Genomic DNA, 15318 nt, shown 5'->3' with positions numbered 1-15318 from the left:
CAAATGACAACTATATACTTTCCCAAATCAAAATAAAACAATTGAAAAATACCTTTGAATTGCATCTTACATTCCTGCATTTTGTTTCTCAATGCATGCGTCTGTGTTGTCAGTTACCAAAGTGCTCTTCTAACAGTCGAAAGGTAAAAACTTTTTTATCACTTACATGATTGCAAAGTTATTCTAAACTGAAGATCTGAAGGATAGAGCCTTCATACGGTCATGCCCTACCTGAGGGGGTGGTGTGGTGTATGGAGCTAGGCTCTTCTTGGTGCCCATAGAAAGGCCATCAATCACAAATTGCAACAGGGAGTGTTTTGGTTGGTCATAAGGAAGAAAATCTTCAGACGAAGTCCAGTTTAGCCTGTGATGAGATTGTGTGGAGAGGTAATACTATCTTCATCCTTGGTTATATTCCAAACTCACCAGCACAAGGTGAACAACCCAATTTACCTTTGAAGTTAGCCCTGCTTGGAGGTCCCTTCCCATCCAAACTTCTGTGCAATCCTATGCAACACTATTTAGTACAACAACAAGAGAGAGGGTTAAATTGACTTTGTGCAGGTATCCTCTCCTTTCAGCAATACAAAGTCTGAAAGAGACTAGGGAATCGTAATAAATTGGAAAGTGTGCAGTGTAATGTGCCAAGTTCTGTTTGGCACATGAAGAGGAACTACATTGCACAACAGGAAAAGAATAGGCACTCTTTAAGTGGTTCTTAAGCAACACAACACTCTATGTGCTATTTTGTTTGGCTGTTCTTGTTACTGAGTATTGACATCCTGAAGAGATTTGAAAGTGGAAATGTTAAAATGATCTCACTTCTGAAAAGATACATGACAAAATAAAGAAATAACAACCCATGCATCTTATTTAAAAGCCATGACTTCATTCTGCAAGTAGTTGAAACACAATAACACCAAAAAAAAGAGAAGCATTAATAAGGATAAAGATGTAATTAAAATAAAAGAATAGAAATTTAGATTGCAGTGCAGAAAACCTTTCTAGCAATGAGATATAGTATTGGCTGTCATGTTTTACTTTAACTCTGACAGAATTTAAATAAGTATGTAACTAGAGATGGGTTTTTTTTGCTGGAAGGGACCTAGAGTCATTTAACTACTTTCTAGCACTAGATTTGTATAATCATAGAATCATTTATTTTGGAAAAGATCTTCAAGATCTAGTCCAACCATTAACCTAGCACTGCCAAGTCTACCACTAAACCATGTCCCTGAGCACCATGTCTACACATCCTTTAAGTACCTCCAGGGATGGTGACTCAACCACTTCCCTAGGCAGCCTGTTCCAATGCTTGACAACCCTTTTGGTGAAGACATTTTTCCTAATATCCAATCTAAAATTCAATTAGTGAAATTAATTTTTAGTGCACTCCATTCAAGCAATTAGCTGCATAATACTCAATATCCCATTTCCTTTTATAGGTTTCTGTGTGCACTCTTCTTCTTCAAAAATAAGAGAATTACTTTTTACAAAGAAAAATGCCTGAGTGTAGTAACACTAATAATTTTTTCTCAAGAAGCAAAATAAAGACACATAATAAAATAATAAATAATAAAAAAGGAAATATAATATGGGATTTCTGTGTTCATCTTTGAATGCTGAAAACCATAAATATAATGAATGTATAATATTCAGGGAAGTTACTATATACTATTTAAAGCTGAACAACCATAAGCTTCTGTCAGAAATTTTTAGGCATATCAAGGTTTTTAAAAAAACCCCTGATTTTTATTATATTTGGCAATCACATTATCTGGTTTATCCGTTGCAAAAAATTTTTAAACATATGGGTAACTCAATATATTTTTAACGGTTGGGGTGGTGTTGCATTAGATGAAGCTATACTATTTTTTTCTTGCATCAACTTGAACGTTGTTATGTCCTTGTCCATAGTACAAAGCTTTTAACTTCTGAACAACCATCCTAAACTTAAATGGAGGCTGGATGTGTTGAGCATTTCCCAGCATATCAAAGCATATGGTTAAGTTCTTATGCTTTTCCGATTGTCTGTCTCATTACATAAGCAGATGGAAAATACTGTGTGCTTCTAAGAATTATCAATAAATCTAATCTATGCTATATACTACTAAAGTTATTTTGCACATTATCTTGACTACCTGTTATCCCATCAGAATTAAAAAAGTGTGTTTTTGCCATGCATACAGAATTTACTTCTTATTTATTTCAAAAGTTTTGGTCTTCCTGGCTACCCAAGTGTCTTTGCTACCTTAAGAGAGAGCTTGCATTATTCTGCCCATCTTTTGATCTTTGAAAATGTGAAGTAAATATTAAGAAGTTTACAAGGAAAAAAGGTTGAGTAATTCCCTTTTTAACATACAGACTGCAATATAAACAAACAAGGACACAATTATGGTAGAAATCTTTCTTGATAAGTATATTAAGTAATGCAGTCTTGGAGTATTAATGATGTTCCATGTGCATGTGCACATAATCATGTGTGATATGAAAAGCCACAGGTGTATTTTTGAAATCTGCTTTTGATTTTCACAGAATGGAAACTCAAATGCTCACACAGGTGGAAATTCATATTATGGCTATAATATAAATAATGTGATTAGGATACTGCTTTGGCTGTAATAGCATTAATATCTTGTGCCACTATTAAATTAACACAAAAAACAAGCTAAATGAAAATATAATGTAATTAACATCAGCACAGTTGAGACCCAACCCCCATTGCTGAATTATCCAGATCAGCTGTACTCCATTGATTATAACCATTAATCACTGTCTGGCACATTTTTATTTTGTTATTTCAGGACTACGTCCTTCTTTTAATCTCATGAATTTTTATTCTGGGAATTTTTCTGCTGGTTCAGTGGCAGCATTCATGTCTTAAATTTTAGAACAATTTATATCCCCAAATTGGATTCATGGTGCAATTTCTTGATACTCCCTGTGTTACGGTGGAAATGGTACAGAAATAATAAATTAGTGATAAGTATTTTTTCTGCAGTTGTGTTATTTTTTCTCTGTCTCTTCTGTATCATTATCACTTATTGTTTCTGCTGATTTTCTCTCTGCCTGCCATCTCCTGAAGCATTCAAAAAGGATTTATTGTTAGTTTTGGTGCCTTTTAAAAATTGATACTTGTACACTGTGTGGACAGTCTTAGGATGCTTTTACATTTAATCTAGCAGTATTGATCATCCTTCCTATTTCATCATTTTTGAAGGATCATAGTGGTACTTGCTTTTACTTGGCTCTTTTACACCACTGTTCAGCCATGCTAGCTCCTTTCCAGTCTTTCTGAAGTTCTTTCCAGTAAGTGGCATGCATTCTGGATTTCCAGTGTAATCTTCAGAATTCTCTCCATGCTGCCTGAGAGGGTGGTTTATTGCATTGATAGCCTCTTTTTAAAAAATCGTAGACTTAGAGAAGGATTTAGGCTGGAAGCTCATCTTGTAGAGTCACCTGCTCCAAGCAGAGCTAACTACAAAGCAAGATGAGGTTGGCCAAAGCCTTGTTCTGGGCAGTTTAAAAAACTGCCAAGGACAGTGATTCTATCACTTCTTCGGGTAGTGCTTAAACCTGCTTTTAGCAAAGATTTCTTTCCCCCAGTCAAAATCTCCCCTTCTACTACTTGTGGCTCTTGTCTCCCATCCTTTTGCTGCACTCTGAGAAGTTCTGTTCTGCTGATGGCATCCCTCCTGAAACTGAACGGATGCAGTGGATATCCTTGTTGTTCCCACACTCTGCATATGTTATGATCACTGTCACAGGATGACTCTTCAACAGCAATATTCTGAAGCAGGTCCTCATGAGCTGCCCAGAACCAGGCCAAAAGATCTAAATACTAGTCATAATCCACGATATTTAAGTAGGCTGTATGGTCTATTGTGTTTCCTGAGGGTGCTCATGACCCTTAATGTGCCTAGGTAAAGTGTCTGGCCAATACATATTCGAACACAGTAATCCTCCCTCTAACTAAAACAAACCCATAGCTTTTATTTGAGATAGTTTCCTTTCACAGAAAAAACAATAATTCCTTAAAAGCAACCTTTCCCCCCTGTTTTTGCAAATACAAGCATATTTATTGCTGTATTGCAGGTGGTAAAAGTATCTGAAGAGAAGGACAACAGACCATATTTTAAATATCCAGAAATAAATAAGCTGGATCAATATACTGTAACAGATTGTTTTACTCATTAGAAGGTAAAAATAAAAAGGAAACTTGTCAATCTACCAAAAATCTAGCCTTTCAATAAGGATATAATTGGAACATGCTGTCAAAACCAACTTTGAAATTAAATTCACAGCATCTGGTACTCAATACATTTCATGACAGGTCATCAAAGATAAAAATTTACCTCTACATGTTACTTCTTTCATCTCTGTCAGATATTTCAAAATGTCCAGGATTTTTAAAGCAATATTAGCTTTTTCAGGTTAGAATAACACACAATTGTGCCTTTATCTTAATTGAAGTGTTTTCCTTTGCAGGAAAACCAGAAAAAGCTTTAATTAAAGAGGAATACTTCACTCTAACATTTGCTACTGTGAGTCACAATCCTTTTCTAACCCACACCTCATAGCCTTGCCTAGTCCTTAGCTTTGTTGTAGCTTTTCAGTAGCAAATTATCTCTTTAGTAATAGATTATTTGCTTCCTTCACTATAAATAATACGCAATATTTAGCCATATTTTCTATCAATCAACAGACTGTGGATACCATCTTACGTGTGAATGTTTCTTAAGCACCCAAACATACAAATCCAGAGATATTTAGAAAGAGGATAGTATTAACAATTACATCCGATAAAGATCACTGCAATTCTGCTCTGCAGCTCACTATTAAAAAAATTATCACCTTTTTCATAATACCCTAATTTTAAAGGAACAACAAGTGATTGTTTCTTTTCCACCTGGAAAAGTCTCTTTTGATGTTTTCTACCCCTACAGAAATCTAGAATAGTATAAAATGCCTCAGGTGACTAGTGTCCTCATTTGAGATAATCTACAATTTCATACAAAATAATGGAAAGCTGAAACTAGAGAGGAAAGAAGTCCTGCTCCCCATGGGTAGCTGTCATGCATCTGTTGGAAGATTGCTAGAAGACCAGTTGGTTAGGAGGATTCCATACACTCCATTCTTCTATCATCAAGGTTGTTGAATGATTAAAACTTGCCTGCTAACTATTTTCTTACTCACACTCTTGTGTTTTGTACCCATCTCCATCTTGTGCTGGGTCACTTTTATTAATCCATTTTATTATTTGCAAATAAACGTAGTCGTGGGGAGGATATGTTACAAAAGTGGTAAAGAACGAGAGCTACCAACTGAGGTCTGCTTTGATCAGGAGACTGTACAAGAACTTCAGAGGTCCCTTCTATCATAACTCTTCCTATGAATTTATGAAAGTGTAGAAAACTATTTCAAAGAATAAGCTCAGGCCAGGGCTCCAGACTGAACTTGCTGCAGTTCGTTACTCATAATCGGATGGGTGATATTACCATTAGGGCTGTCATGATGCTGCTTTTTTTTTTGTTAATCTTGAAAATTTCAAGTGTTTGCTCCTCTCACTGCTGTTCTGTTGTGTGAAAGAGTAAGAAGTAATGGGTAGGGTTGGAAAAAAGTCATTGCAACTGCACCCCCTGCACCCCTATTGTGTAGTCATGCCAGGGCATCAAAGTTCATAAGGGAAGGTGTAATCTCAGAATTACTGTAGACCTGTAAGCCCTCAGGAAAACTGAAGTTCTTAATAGTGAACTGGGGTCTCACTGTTCAGGCTCTTTTTATGAATAAATTAGTAAAAACACAGTGCTTTTGAAAGTCTGAGGTCAATACTACAAATGTCATGTTGCAAAGTCACCACTTGAGCTGTCTTAGCAATACTAGTTTCACTAATAAAAAATCCTCAAATAATTTAATTGGCATTTTAATTAATTAAAATTTATTTTTCAAAATATAGATTACTCAAGAACTAAGCAAGTCTCTTGCTTTTCTCTTATTATGTTTTAAGAATAAGACTGCACTTTATTACACAATTCATCTAGTAGCTGGGTAACATTTTATGGGAAGGTCTGTTTCATCAGTACTGAAAGTAAAATATACTTTTCAGTGAACAAGTACAATATTTAATTTTTGTCAGTTTCAGTTTATTAAATATATATGCCACAGAATGAGATTTCCTCTTTGTTTTTCCCATAAGTCCCTTTGCAGCTTTTTGTGGACTGACTTAGAACTGCAAAATTAAGTACAGAGCTGTGTTCTTTTGACCTAAAATCTCTGATCTGTGAGATAAAGTGACATTGTTTCTGCTTGAGGACCAGTTCAGCTAATTGTTGAGTGATGGCTGTGACACAGCTGGTACACGATTTTGTTCCCAAGGTAACTCTCCCATATGAAGTGATTCAGAATCAATCATTTGTTTTATAGGGATACAGCAGGTGTTATGTGCTGCACATGGGGAAAATAGACATTTTTACTGAGAGGGTCATCCTTTTATTAAAATATCCTTTCATCTCCCTTTGTGATGTAGACAGAACATTTTCAGTATTATAGCTGGAAGGAACATAATGTTTCAATTGGAAGGATACTCAGGAATTTCTCCTTTGCTTAGCATGAGTTCCCTGGGACTACTATGAACCTAAAAAGCTGTAATAAAACTGCAGAGAAATACCTTTTTATTTTCTCTTACCTTCAATAAAATCATACAGCCTTTCCCTGTGCCTCGACACCCAAGAGCAATAGAGTCAATAATTCACAATAATAGTCAATAAGCTACTTTATATTTACAACACACAGCAGAGACCACCTTATTAAATAGGAATGTTAGTTAGAACACAGTTCATCTCCCAGCAAAGCCTGCTGGATTTCTGTGCTTCCTAGTCAGGGGAGCTGGACTGCATTTGTAGCACTGGAATTATTGCTGAAGAAAGGAAAAAATTCCACACAGTTACATATGCCTTCTTGTTCTTGAGACAACATCAGAAAAAAAATGAGGTAGAATTTGTTACTCTTACATGCCTTGTAAAGCCTAATTTTTCACATGTTTGAACAAGAAACGCTTTTAAACACAGACCCTAGCCCCAGGTTATCATGTATCTGAATAAAAAAGAAAAGAAATAATACCTTCTTCAAAGCATTGAGTTATCTGTAAGGCTGAAACAATGACATGGGCTTTGAATTGTTACTCACTTTGTAGCTGTGCAAAACATTCCTTGATTTCCATGAGGTTTTACATGAAGGCAACCTCCCCTTATTATTTCTAAGAAAAAATATAAAATTTTTGACATGGCACAAAAGAAGTATTTTTAAGTTTGGTGAAAAACATTATTAATAGCTGCATGTAGAGTTACTCTTTGAATTATTTTCTCTTTTTGTTTTTTAAGAATATTACAAAAGGTTTCTTCATTTATATTAATTCAGGATATTTTTGCTCACAGCTGTGAAGAAAATCTGTGATTGAATTTCATGAAATTGACTTTTCTCTTAAAGCTAGTTCCTGCTTAATCCAACCACAAACCAGCATTAGCATAAATTCCTCTGAGACAGAGAGGATCCTGTCAGATGAATTTAAAGCTGTGGGAAATCCCTTTCAGATTTATTGCCATTTTACAAGTTTAAAAATTAGTGATAATTTTTGGCTGCTCTATTACTTGGTAATATTCCTTATAATTTCAATTACTTCCTTGATTTTTTTTTTTTTCTTGAAGGAATGACTTTTTTTCTTGAAGGTTCACATAAAGTAGCATGTGGGGGTTAGCCTTGGCTAACAGCCAAACTCTCACCCAGCCACTCACTCCCCCTGCAGTGGGGTAGGGGAGAAAATGGGAAGAACAGGAACGAGAAAGCTCGTGGGTGGAGATGAAGACAGGGAGATTGCTTACCAATTACCTTTGCGGGCAAACCAGACTTGATTTGGGAAAATTAGCTCAATTTCTGGCCAATTAAAATAAATATTTAATTACTGATTTAGTAGTGGAAAACAAAAAGACAAACATTAAAACAACCCCTTTCCTCTGCCTGCTGCCCAGGTTCAACTTCACTCCTTGAATCCTGACTCCTCTCCTCCTAAGTGGTGCAAGGAGTTGGAGAACATTGTCAGTCTGTAGCAGTTCCTCTCTGCTGATTCTTCTTCCTCACACTGCCCTCTGCTCCAGTGTGGGTCCCTCCCACGGGCTGCAGTCATTCAGGGTAAGCCTGTTCCTGTGTGGGCCGTTCACAGCCCGCAGTTCCTTCAGGGCTTGTCCACCTGTTGTGGTGTGGGGTCCTCCACGGGCCGCACTGTGATCTGCTCCATTGTGGCCCCTCACTACAAAAAGGACATTGAATGACTCGAGCGTGTCCAGAGAAGGGCAACGAAGCTGGTGAAGGGTCTGGAGCACATGTCGTACGAGGAGCGGCTGAGGGAACTGGGGTTGTTCAGTCTGGAGAAGAGGAGGCTGAGGGGAGACCTCATTGCCCTCTACAACTACCTGAAAGGAGGTTGCAGAGAGCTGGGGATGAGCCTCTTTAACCAAGTAATAAGTGATAGGACAAGAGGTAATGGCCTCAAGTTGCACCAGGAAAGGTTTAGACTGGATATTAGGAAGCATTTCTTTACAGAACAGGTTGTTAGGCGTTGGAATGGGCTGCCCAGGGAGGTGGTGGAGTCCCCATCCCTGGAGGTGTTTAAGAGTAGAGTGGACATAGTGCTGAGGGATATGGTGTAGTTGAGAACTGTCAATGTTAGGTCAATGGTTGGACTAGATGATCTTCAAGGTCTTTTCCAACCTAGATGATTCTGTGATTCTGTGATTCTCCAGGGGCTGCAGGGAAACACCTGTCCCACTGGGATCTCTCCCGGGGCCGCAGGGGCATCTCTGCCGGGGCACCTGAAACACCTCCTCCCCTCCTCCTCCTCTCTCCTGTGTGTCTGCAGGGCTGGTTTTCACACTTCCCTCCACCCCTTACTCCTCTCTCTCAGAGCTGCTGCACAATGTTTTTACTCTTGCTTAAGTAGGTTTTCCCAGAGGTACCGCCAGCATTGCTGAGGGACTCAGCCATGCCCTGCAGTGGGTCTGTCTGAGCCGCCTGGCACTGGGGCCCTGGCATCTCCTCCCCTGCAGCCCCCACGCCAGCACCGGGGCACCTGTGCCCAGTGCAGGGTGTGACCAGTCTTTACTCAAACATATATGTGACTTAGTGACTGCATTGCATTTGGCTAAAAAAAGATACTGAATGTCTTGTTTATAATAAAATCAAATCTATTATAATAATTGAAAACCTCTCAAGATTTGACCAGTTGACCAGTGTGTGCAAATCCAAAAGTCTTTTCTTCCCTCACGTATCAAACTATTCTGCTTCCATTACTCCTGTGCAAGTTCATCTTCACCATATGTCCTTACAGACATAGTCAAAGGTCATCGGGGCAGGAATCCTAAAGCAGAGGGAGTGTGTTATCAGCTGAAGTCTGGTGTGGCAGCCATCCTGGTGGGGGACAGAAACTGCACAGATCCCAAAGGCTTCTGCCCTCACCTCTGTCTCTCTCATGTGGTAGACTGGGTTTTATTAAGATTGCCTGCATAGTAGCATATCACATCAGACGAGTAATGTGGTTCTTGGTCTGTTTTACAGACAATTTACTGGACCTTTTGGCTCACTGAAAAGCTAATATTAAAAGCCTTGCAATTCAGAAATTTGGCTCCTTTGATAATTATCTCATTTTAAGTTAGAGGCTTTGTAATTCTGCACTTGCAATTATTGTGTTTCCTTATTTGTAATAAAAGCTTATTACAACTTTTGCTTTGATTCACTAAAGTGAAAGTCCTGAATATAAAAGCAAACAAAATTTTGCATTTGATGGGATCAAAACACTGTCTGGAGATGATGCATCTTTCAAGATTAGGTTTACAAAATGTATTTGCAGGATATTTAAAAAAACAACCAGGATATGTAAAACACCAACCACCCTGATGTAAGATGGGACTCAGTCATTGTTAGGGTTAAGGAATTCTAACATCTAACAGTCATTTAAGTCAATAGATAGATTCGTGTTGATTTCAGTTAGCAAGGCCCTGAAGATTCAGAACAGAAAAGTCTATAGCGCTGAAACACCCAAGACCTAAGACATCACAGCTCATCCTAGCAAAGACAAGGCATAACCTTTAGACACAGGGAGGACCAGTGCCTCAGCAGATGAGAGGCAATTTAGTCCTACACAGTCTGCTATTAGGCCTGTGGCTATAACTACCTGTGGCTATATACTACAGGAAGCTTGATTCACATGCATTTGAGGGTTAAATCTCAAGCACTTACATGCTGAAGAAGATTCTGAGCTTATTTTTTATTGACACTCACCAAAATAAAGAAGCTCAACTATAGCCTGCATAGCAAACAAACTCCAGAAATTTAGGGGAGCAAGATGTTGGTTAATAACAGTTCTCCTAAGAGTGAAGCTCTTGACACTTGACATTGCTGTTTAGTTTAGCTGTTTCCTATGTATCAACTCTAAACAATGGTATAGCAGAATTAATATATGCATTTATATATTAATTGATAGATGAAGTATTGCTAATCAGTATTATTATCAATATTAATAATTAGCTCACTATTCAAATGAATTAATGTACATATAAAATACATATAAAGGTATATTGATTTTGTAGTAAAAATCTTTCTGTAGTTACTTATTGAAGACTCTCATGCACTTCTATTATTCCCTTGACATAGCTGCTATAATTTTTTGTGAAAGTTCTAGGCATTTGCAAAAAACTACCTTAAAACAAAAGATTAAAACATCTAGCTTCTCATCCATTCCAGATGGATTTCTATATTAAAATCTTTTTGTCAATCTCAATCTTGCTTCAGTCACTTAGAGGCTGTCTTGTGTTAAATAATTATTTTCTAGACTTTTCTGTAACGGCATATGTATGATTCTGACTGCATTTTGGTTATGCTGAAGAGATCTAAAGATGCACTGTATCTATCTTTTGAACTATCAGAACATTAAGTATAGGCAAATCAAAGAGACAGGTGAAGTAAAATTCAGTAAAGAAATGTGTTTCTATTATATGTCAACAGTCTCAATAGAAAAACAAAACTTTTTTTTATTGACAAAAGTAATTGTCAACTGGTTTTTACCCCTCTTGCCCTTACAGAGCCTGCAGTATTAAGATTAAGCCCCTGATTCTGCAAAACACCATTGTAAATTAAGTATATCAGTAATTAGATCAGAACTGCAAAATCCATTCTATATTCTTAGCATCAGCACTATTTATTTCTTTAAAAACAACACCGTCAATATAGCCTGGCTGAAATCCATAGGGCTGCACACATTATGGATAGCTTAAATAAACCTGCAGAGATGTTATTACATTAATGAGGCCTGGCTCAAATGGAACTCCTATTGACTTAGCTTTATGACACTGGAAGTTAAAGCCTGTCACCACTACATTTTTTCCCAAATGCACAAAGCAAGCTAAGTTTTAAGAATAACTAATATACAATTTTCAGTGCATTTTTATAGATCCTTATTTCCTATTTCTTTACAAAGTAGGACATTTTAATATAATTTATGAGTTCTAGAACGTATTGATTGTTGAAAGATGGATTTTTATAGAGGAAGAAACAATTCTAGCTGTACAGAAGCATTGATACTGACATGATAATCTCCTGAGAATCCCCGCTATAAAGGACAAATTTTCTCAATATGCCACTCACAAGAGACATCAGCCCTTTCACCTTGATGGTTTTAAATGTCTTACATTTACTTTGTGCTGCCTTTTCTATCACCAAATATGTATCATTATATGAAGGCCCTATTAATAATTTCAACTTTTTCCATATTCGATTCTTTCATCTTACGTGCTTATTTGCTCTCTTTTTTGTTTCTGGTATATCTCATCTGTCACAAGTGCCAGCAATTGCAGTGATTTCTTCACCTCTTCTTCCCTCTGCCTCTGACCTTCTTTACTGATGTTGATAGGATGCATGTATATATATTTTTTTTAAAAAAATAATTTATATTCTCAGAGAAAATGTTATGTTCTCAAATATTTATGTTCTTTAAAAATTCTATTTTCATGCCTTCCTAGAAGAGAACCACAGAGTCAAAGTCTTCTATTAGACAGTAATAGATCAACTGTAACACTACATGTTTCAGATATCATATATGTACTTATTAGTTACTGCAAGCTGTAAACATATTATTCCTCAGCATAAGACAGTGGCCTTGAGCAATTGCTGCTCATGGGAAAGTAATTTGAGTGTTAGGGTTGTTTTTTTGTTTTGGTTTGGTTTGGTTTTTTTCTTTGCAGTAACAAAAAGTATTTCTTATTACAAAACTGATGAAAATTGAAATGTGGGCAATTTTCTGTGGTCTGTTAAAAGTTTTTTTAAAGATTGATGACCGGATCTGCAAATTGTCATGAATGGCTAAAGAAAGGAGGAACAGAACCAACAAATGAGTGTCTGTCTGATCAGCTATGTGGAAATGAAAATGCCATCACCCTATGCAATATCAATTGCATTTTGTTATTTTGATCAAGCCATCACCAGACTGAAGGAGAAATTACAGTATTTTCAATTAAATTGAATTTCATATATACCTACTGAAAAGACTGCTCCTTTTTTCTTCTCTTTCAGTGCTTCTGGCCTCCTGTATACATTCCGACCCTTTAATAGGGTCATTAAAAAAAAAAAAAATAGATGCCCATGAATATGGCTCCCAAGAGAGTAACAGTTATTAATTTCATTAGGTTCTTCAGCAAAGGCTCCACAGCCTCCGCAACTTTGCCGTCTTATTTTACTCACTCTTACCAATGATATTTGCAACATATTTCATTGCAGCTTGTGGCAGTTCAGTGTAATGGGGCCCATATCAAGACTACCCAGGTAACTCAGCCTTAGACTGAATAGGAAGTTCAGTCAAAAGTCTTCAGAGCTAAACATTAGCTCAGAGCACTACCTCAGCTGATAGGATACAGTCATTTGAGCTTGACACTGTCAATGCACATTGCATTTTAGCAGAGCTAAAAAAGAGACCTTCACCCAAAGCCACAGAATTAGGGATGGCTTAAAAAATTAATAATTTTTTACTTCTAGATTTGAAAAATAGACTTTCCTCAATGTGGCTCCAGAATAAACAGCTAATTTCTTGCTTGGCCCTTTGTTTTACCTTTATCTCTTTTTCTGCTCTCATTGTCTTTGTTTAACAAAAAACCCAAGCAAATCAATGCATTGATTTTCTACCAAAGACTGAGTTTCTACCTGATGTTTCAGATGCTTTTGAACTGAGAACTGTAGCACTTGATTTTTTTTTCCCTTTAGTTTTTCATGTAAATAAATCATAGCATTCTCTGGTGGTCTTGACTGTAAGGGAAAGTAAGCATATCCTTTAATTTACAATTACATCAGCCAACAACCTCAGCACCCATGGGTGCATCCCATCAGGTCACGTGGATTTTGACACTGTCCTGCACAACATCCCTGTCTCTAAATTGGAGAGACACGGATCTGATGGACAGACCACTCGGTAGATAAGGAATTGGCTGGATGGTCACACTCAAAGAGTTGCGGTCAATGGCTCAATGTGCAAGTGGAGAGCAGTGACGAGTGGTGTTCCTCAGGGGCTGATGTTGGGACCAGTGCTGTTTAATGTCTTTGTTGGTGACATGGACAGTGGGACTGAGTGCACTCTCAGCAAGTTTGCTGATGACACCAAGCTGTATGGTGTGGTCAACACACCATCCAGAGGGACCTTGACAGGCTTGAGAGGTGGGCCTGTGCAAATCTCATGAAGTTCCACAAGGCAAGTGCAAGGTCCTGCACATGGGTCAAGGCAATCCCAAGCACAAATACAGGCTGGTCAATGAGTGAATTGAGAGCAGCCCTGCAGAGAAGGGCTTGGGGGTATTAGTGGATGAAAAACTCACTATGAGCCAGCAGTGTGTGCTCACAGCCCGGAAAACCAACCGTATCCTGGGCTGCATCAAGAGAAGTGTGGCTACAGGTCGATGGAGGAGATTCTCCCCCACAACTTCCCTCTCATGAGACCCCACCTGGAGTACTGTGTCCAGCTCTTGGGGCCCCCAACATAAGAAGGACATGGACCTGCTTGAGTGGGTACAGAGGAGGCCACAGTGATGATCAGGGGTCTGGAGCACCTTCCTTATGAGGACAGGCTGAGAGAGTTGGGGTTGTTCAGCCTAGAGAAGAGAAGGCTCCAGGGAGACCTTATAGCAACCTTCCAGTCCTTAAAGGGGGCCTACAGGAAAGATGGGGAGGGACTCTTTATCAGGGAGTGTAGTGATAGGACGAGGGGTAACGGTTTTAAACTGAAAGAGGGTAGATTCAGATTAGATCTAAGGAAGAAATTCTTTCCTGTGAGGGTGGTGAGACACTGGAACAGGTTTCCCAGAGAAGTTGTGGATGCCCCCTCCCTGGAAGTGTTCAAGGCCAGGTTGGACGGGGCTTTGATCAACCTGATCCAGTGGAAGGTGTCCCTGCCCATGGCAGGGGGGCTGGAACTAGATGATCTTTAAAGGTCCCTTCCAACCCAAACCATTCTATGATTCTATGACTTGCGTCTGTCCAATTTGTTTAAATATTCCCTAAATTGATAACTCATACGACTTTCTTGCTCTAGACTTTCCCACTGCTCTTGGGGGGGTTGGTGTTCCCAAGACTGGTCTTACCAATAAAATCTGAGGCAAGATGCACTGAGTACTTTGTTCTTTTCTGTGTCCCCTGATTTGCCTCATGCAGCACTGGGCCCTATTTTCTCTAGTCATCTGTTTGCTGATGATACATCTGTAGAAGCCCTTCTTGTTGCCCTTCATGTCCCTTGCCAGATTCAACTCCAGGTGGGCTTTGTCTTTCCTAACGCCACCCTTGCAGCCTCAGACAATGTCTCTGTATTTCTCCTGGGTAACCTGTCCTGCTTCCACTTCTTGAACACTACCTTCTTATATCTGATTTTAGTCAGGAGTTCCTTGTACTATGTCCTTGTATTAGTCAAAAGCTCCATGCAAGCTGCTGGCTACTTTTGCTTGAATTCCTGCATGTCAGGATGAACTATTTTTGAGCTTGAAGCCCAGGGTTGTGATCCTGCCATTTGTCTTGTTCCGTCCTCTCAGGATCCTGAACTCTATCATCTCATGGCCATGGCAGCTAAGGCTGCCCTGACCTCCAAATCCACAAGAAGACTGTGAAGCTTTCAAAGACCTGACAGGCTCAGGCTACTCCTCCTGTGGAAGAGAGACACCTAAATGCTGGTACAAATAGCCAAAATACAAGAAAATACCTCAGGTGTTTTGCAAATATTGTAAAATCATGGTTTTACTTCTT

This window comes from Strix aluco, chromosome 1 (genome assembly GCF_031877795.1).
Source record: "Strix aluco isolate bStrAlu1 chromosome 1, bStrAlu1.hap1, whole genome shotgun sequence".
Lineage (NCBI taxonomy): Eukaryota > Metazoa > Chordata > Aves > Strigiformes > Strigidae > Strix > Strix aluco.
This window is presented reverse-complemented; position numbering follows the sequence as displayed.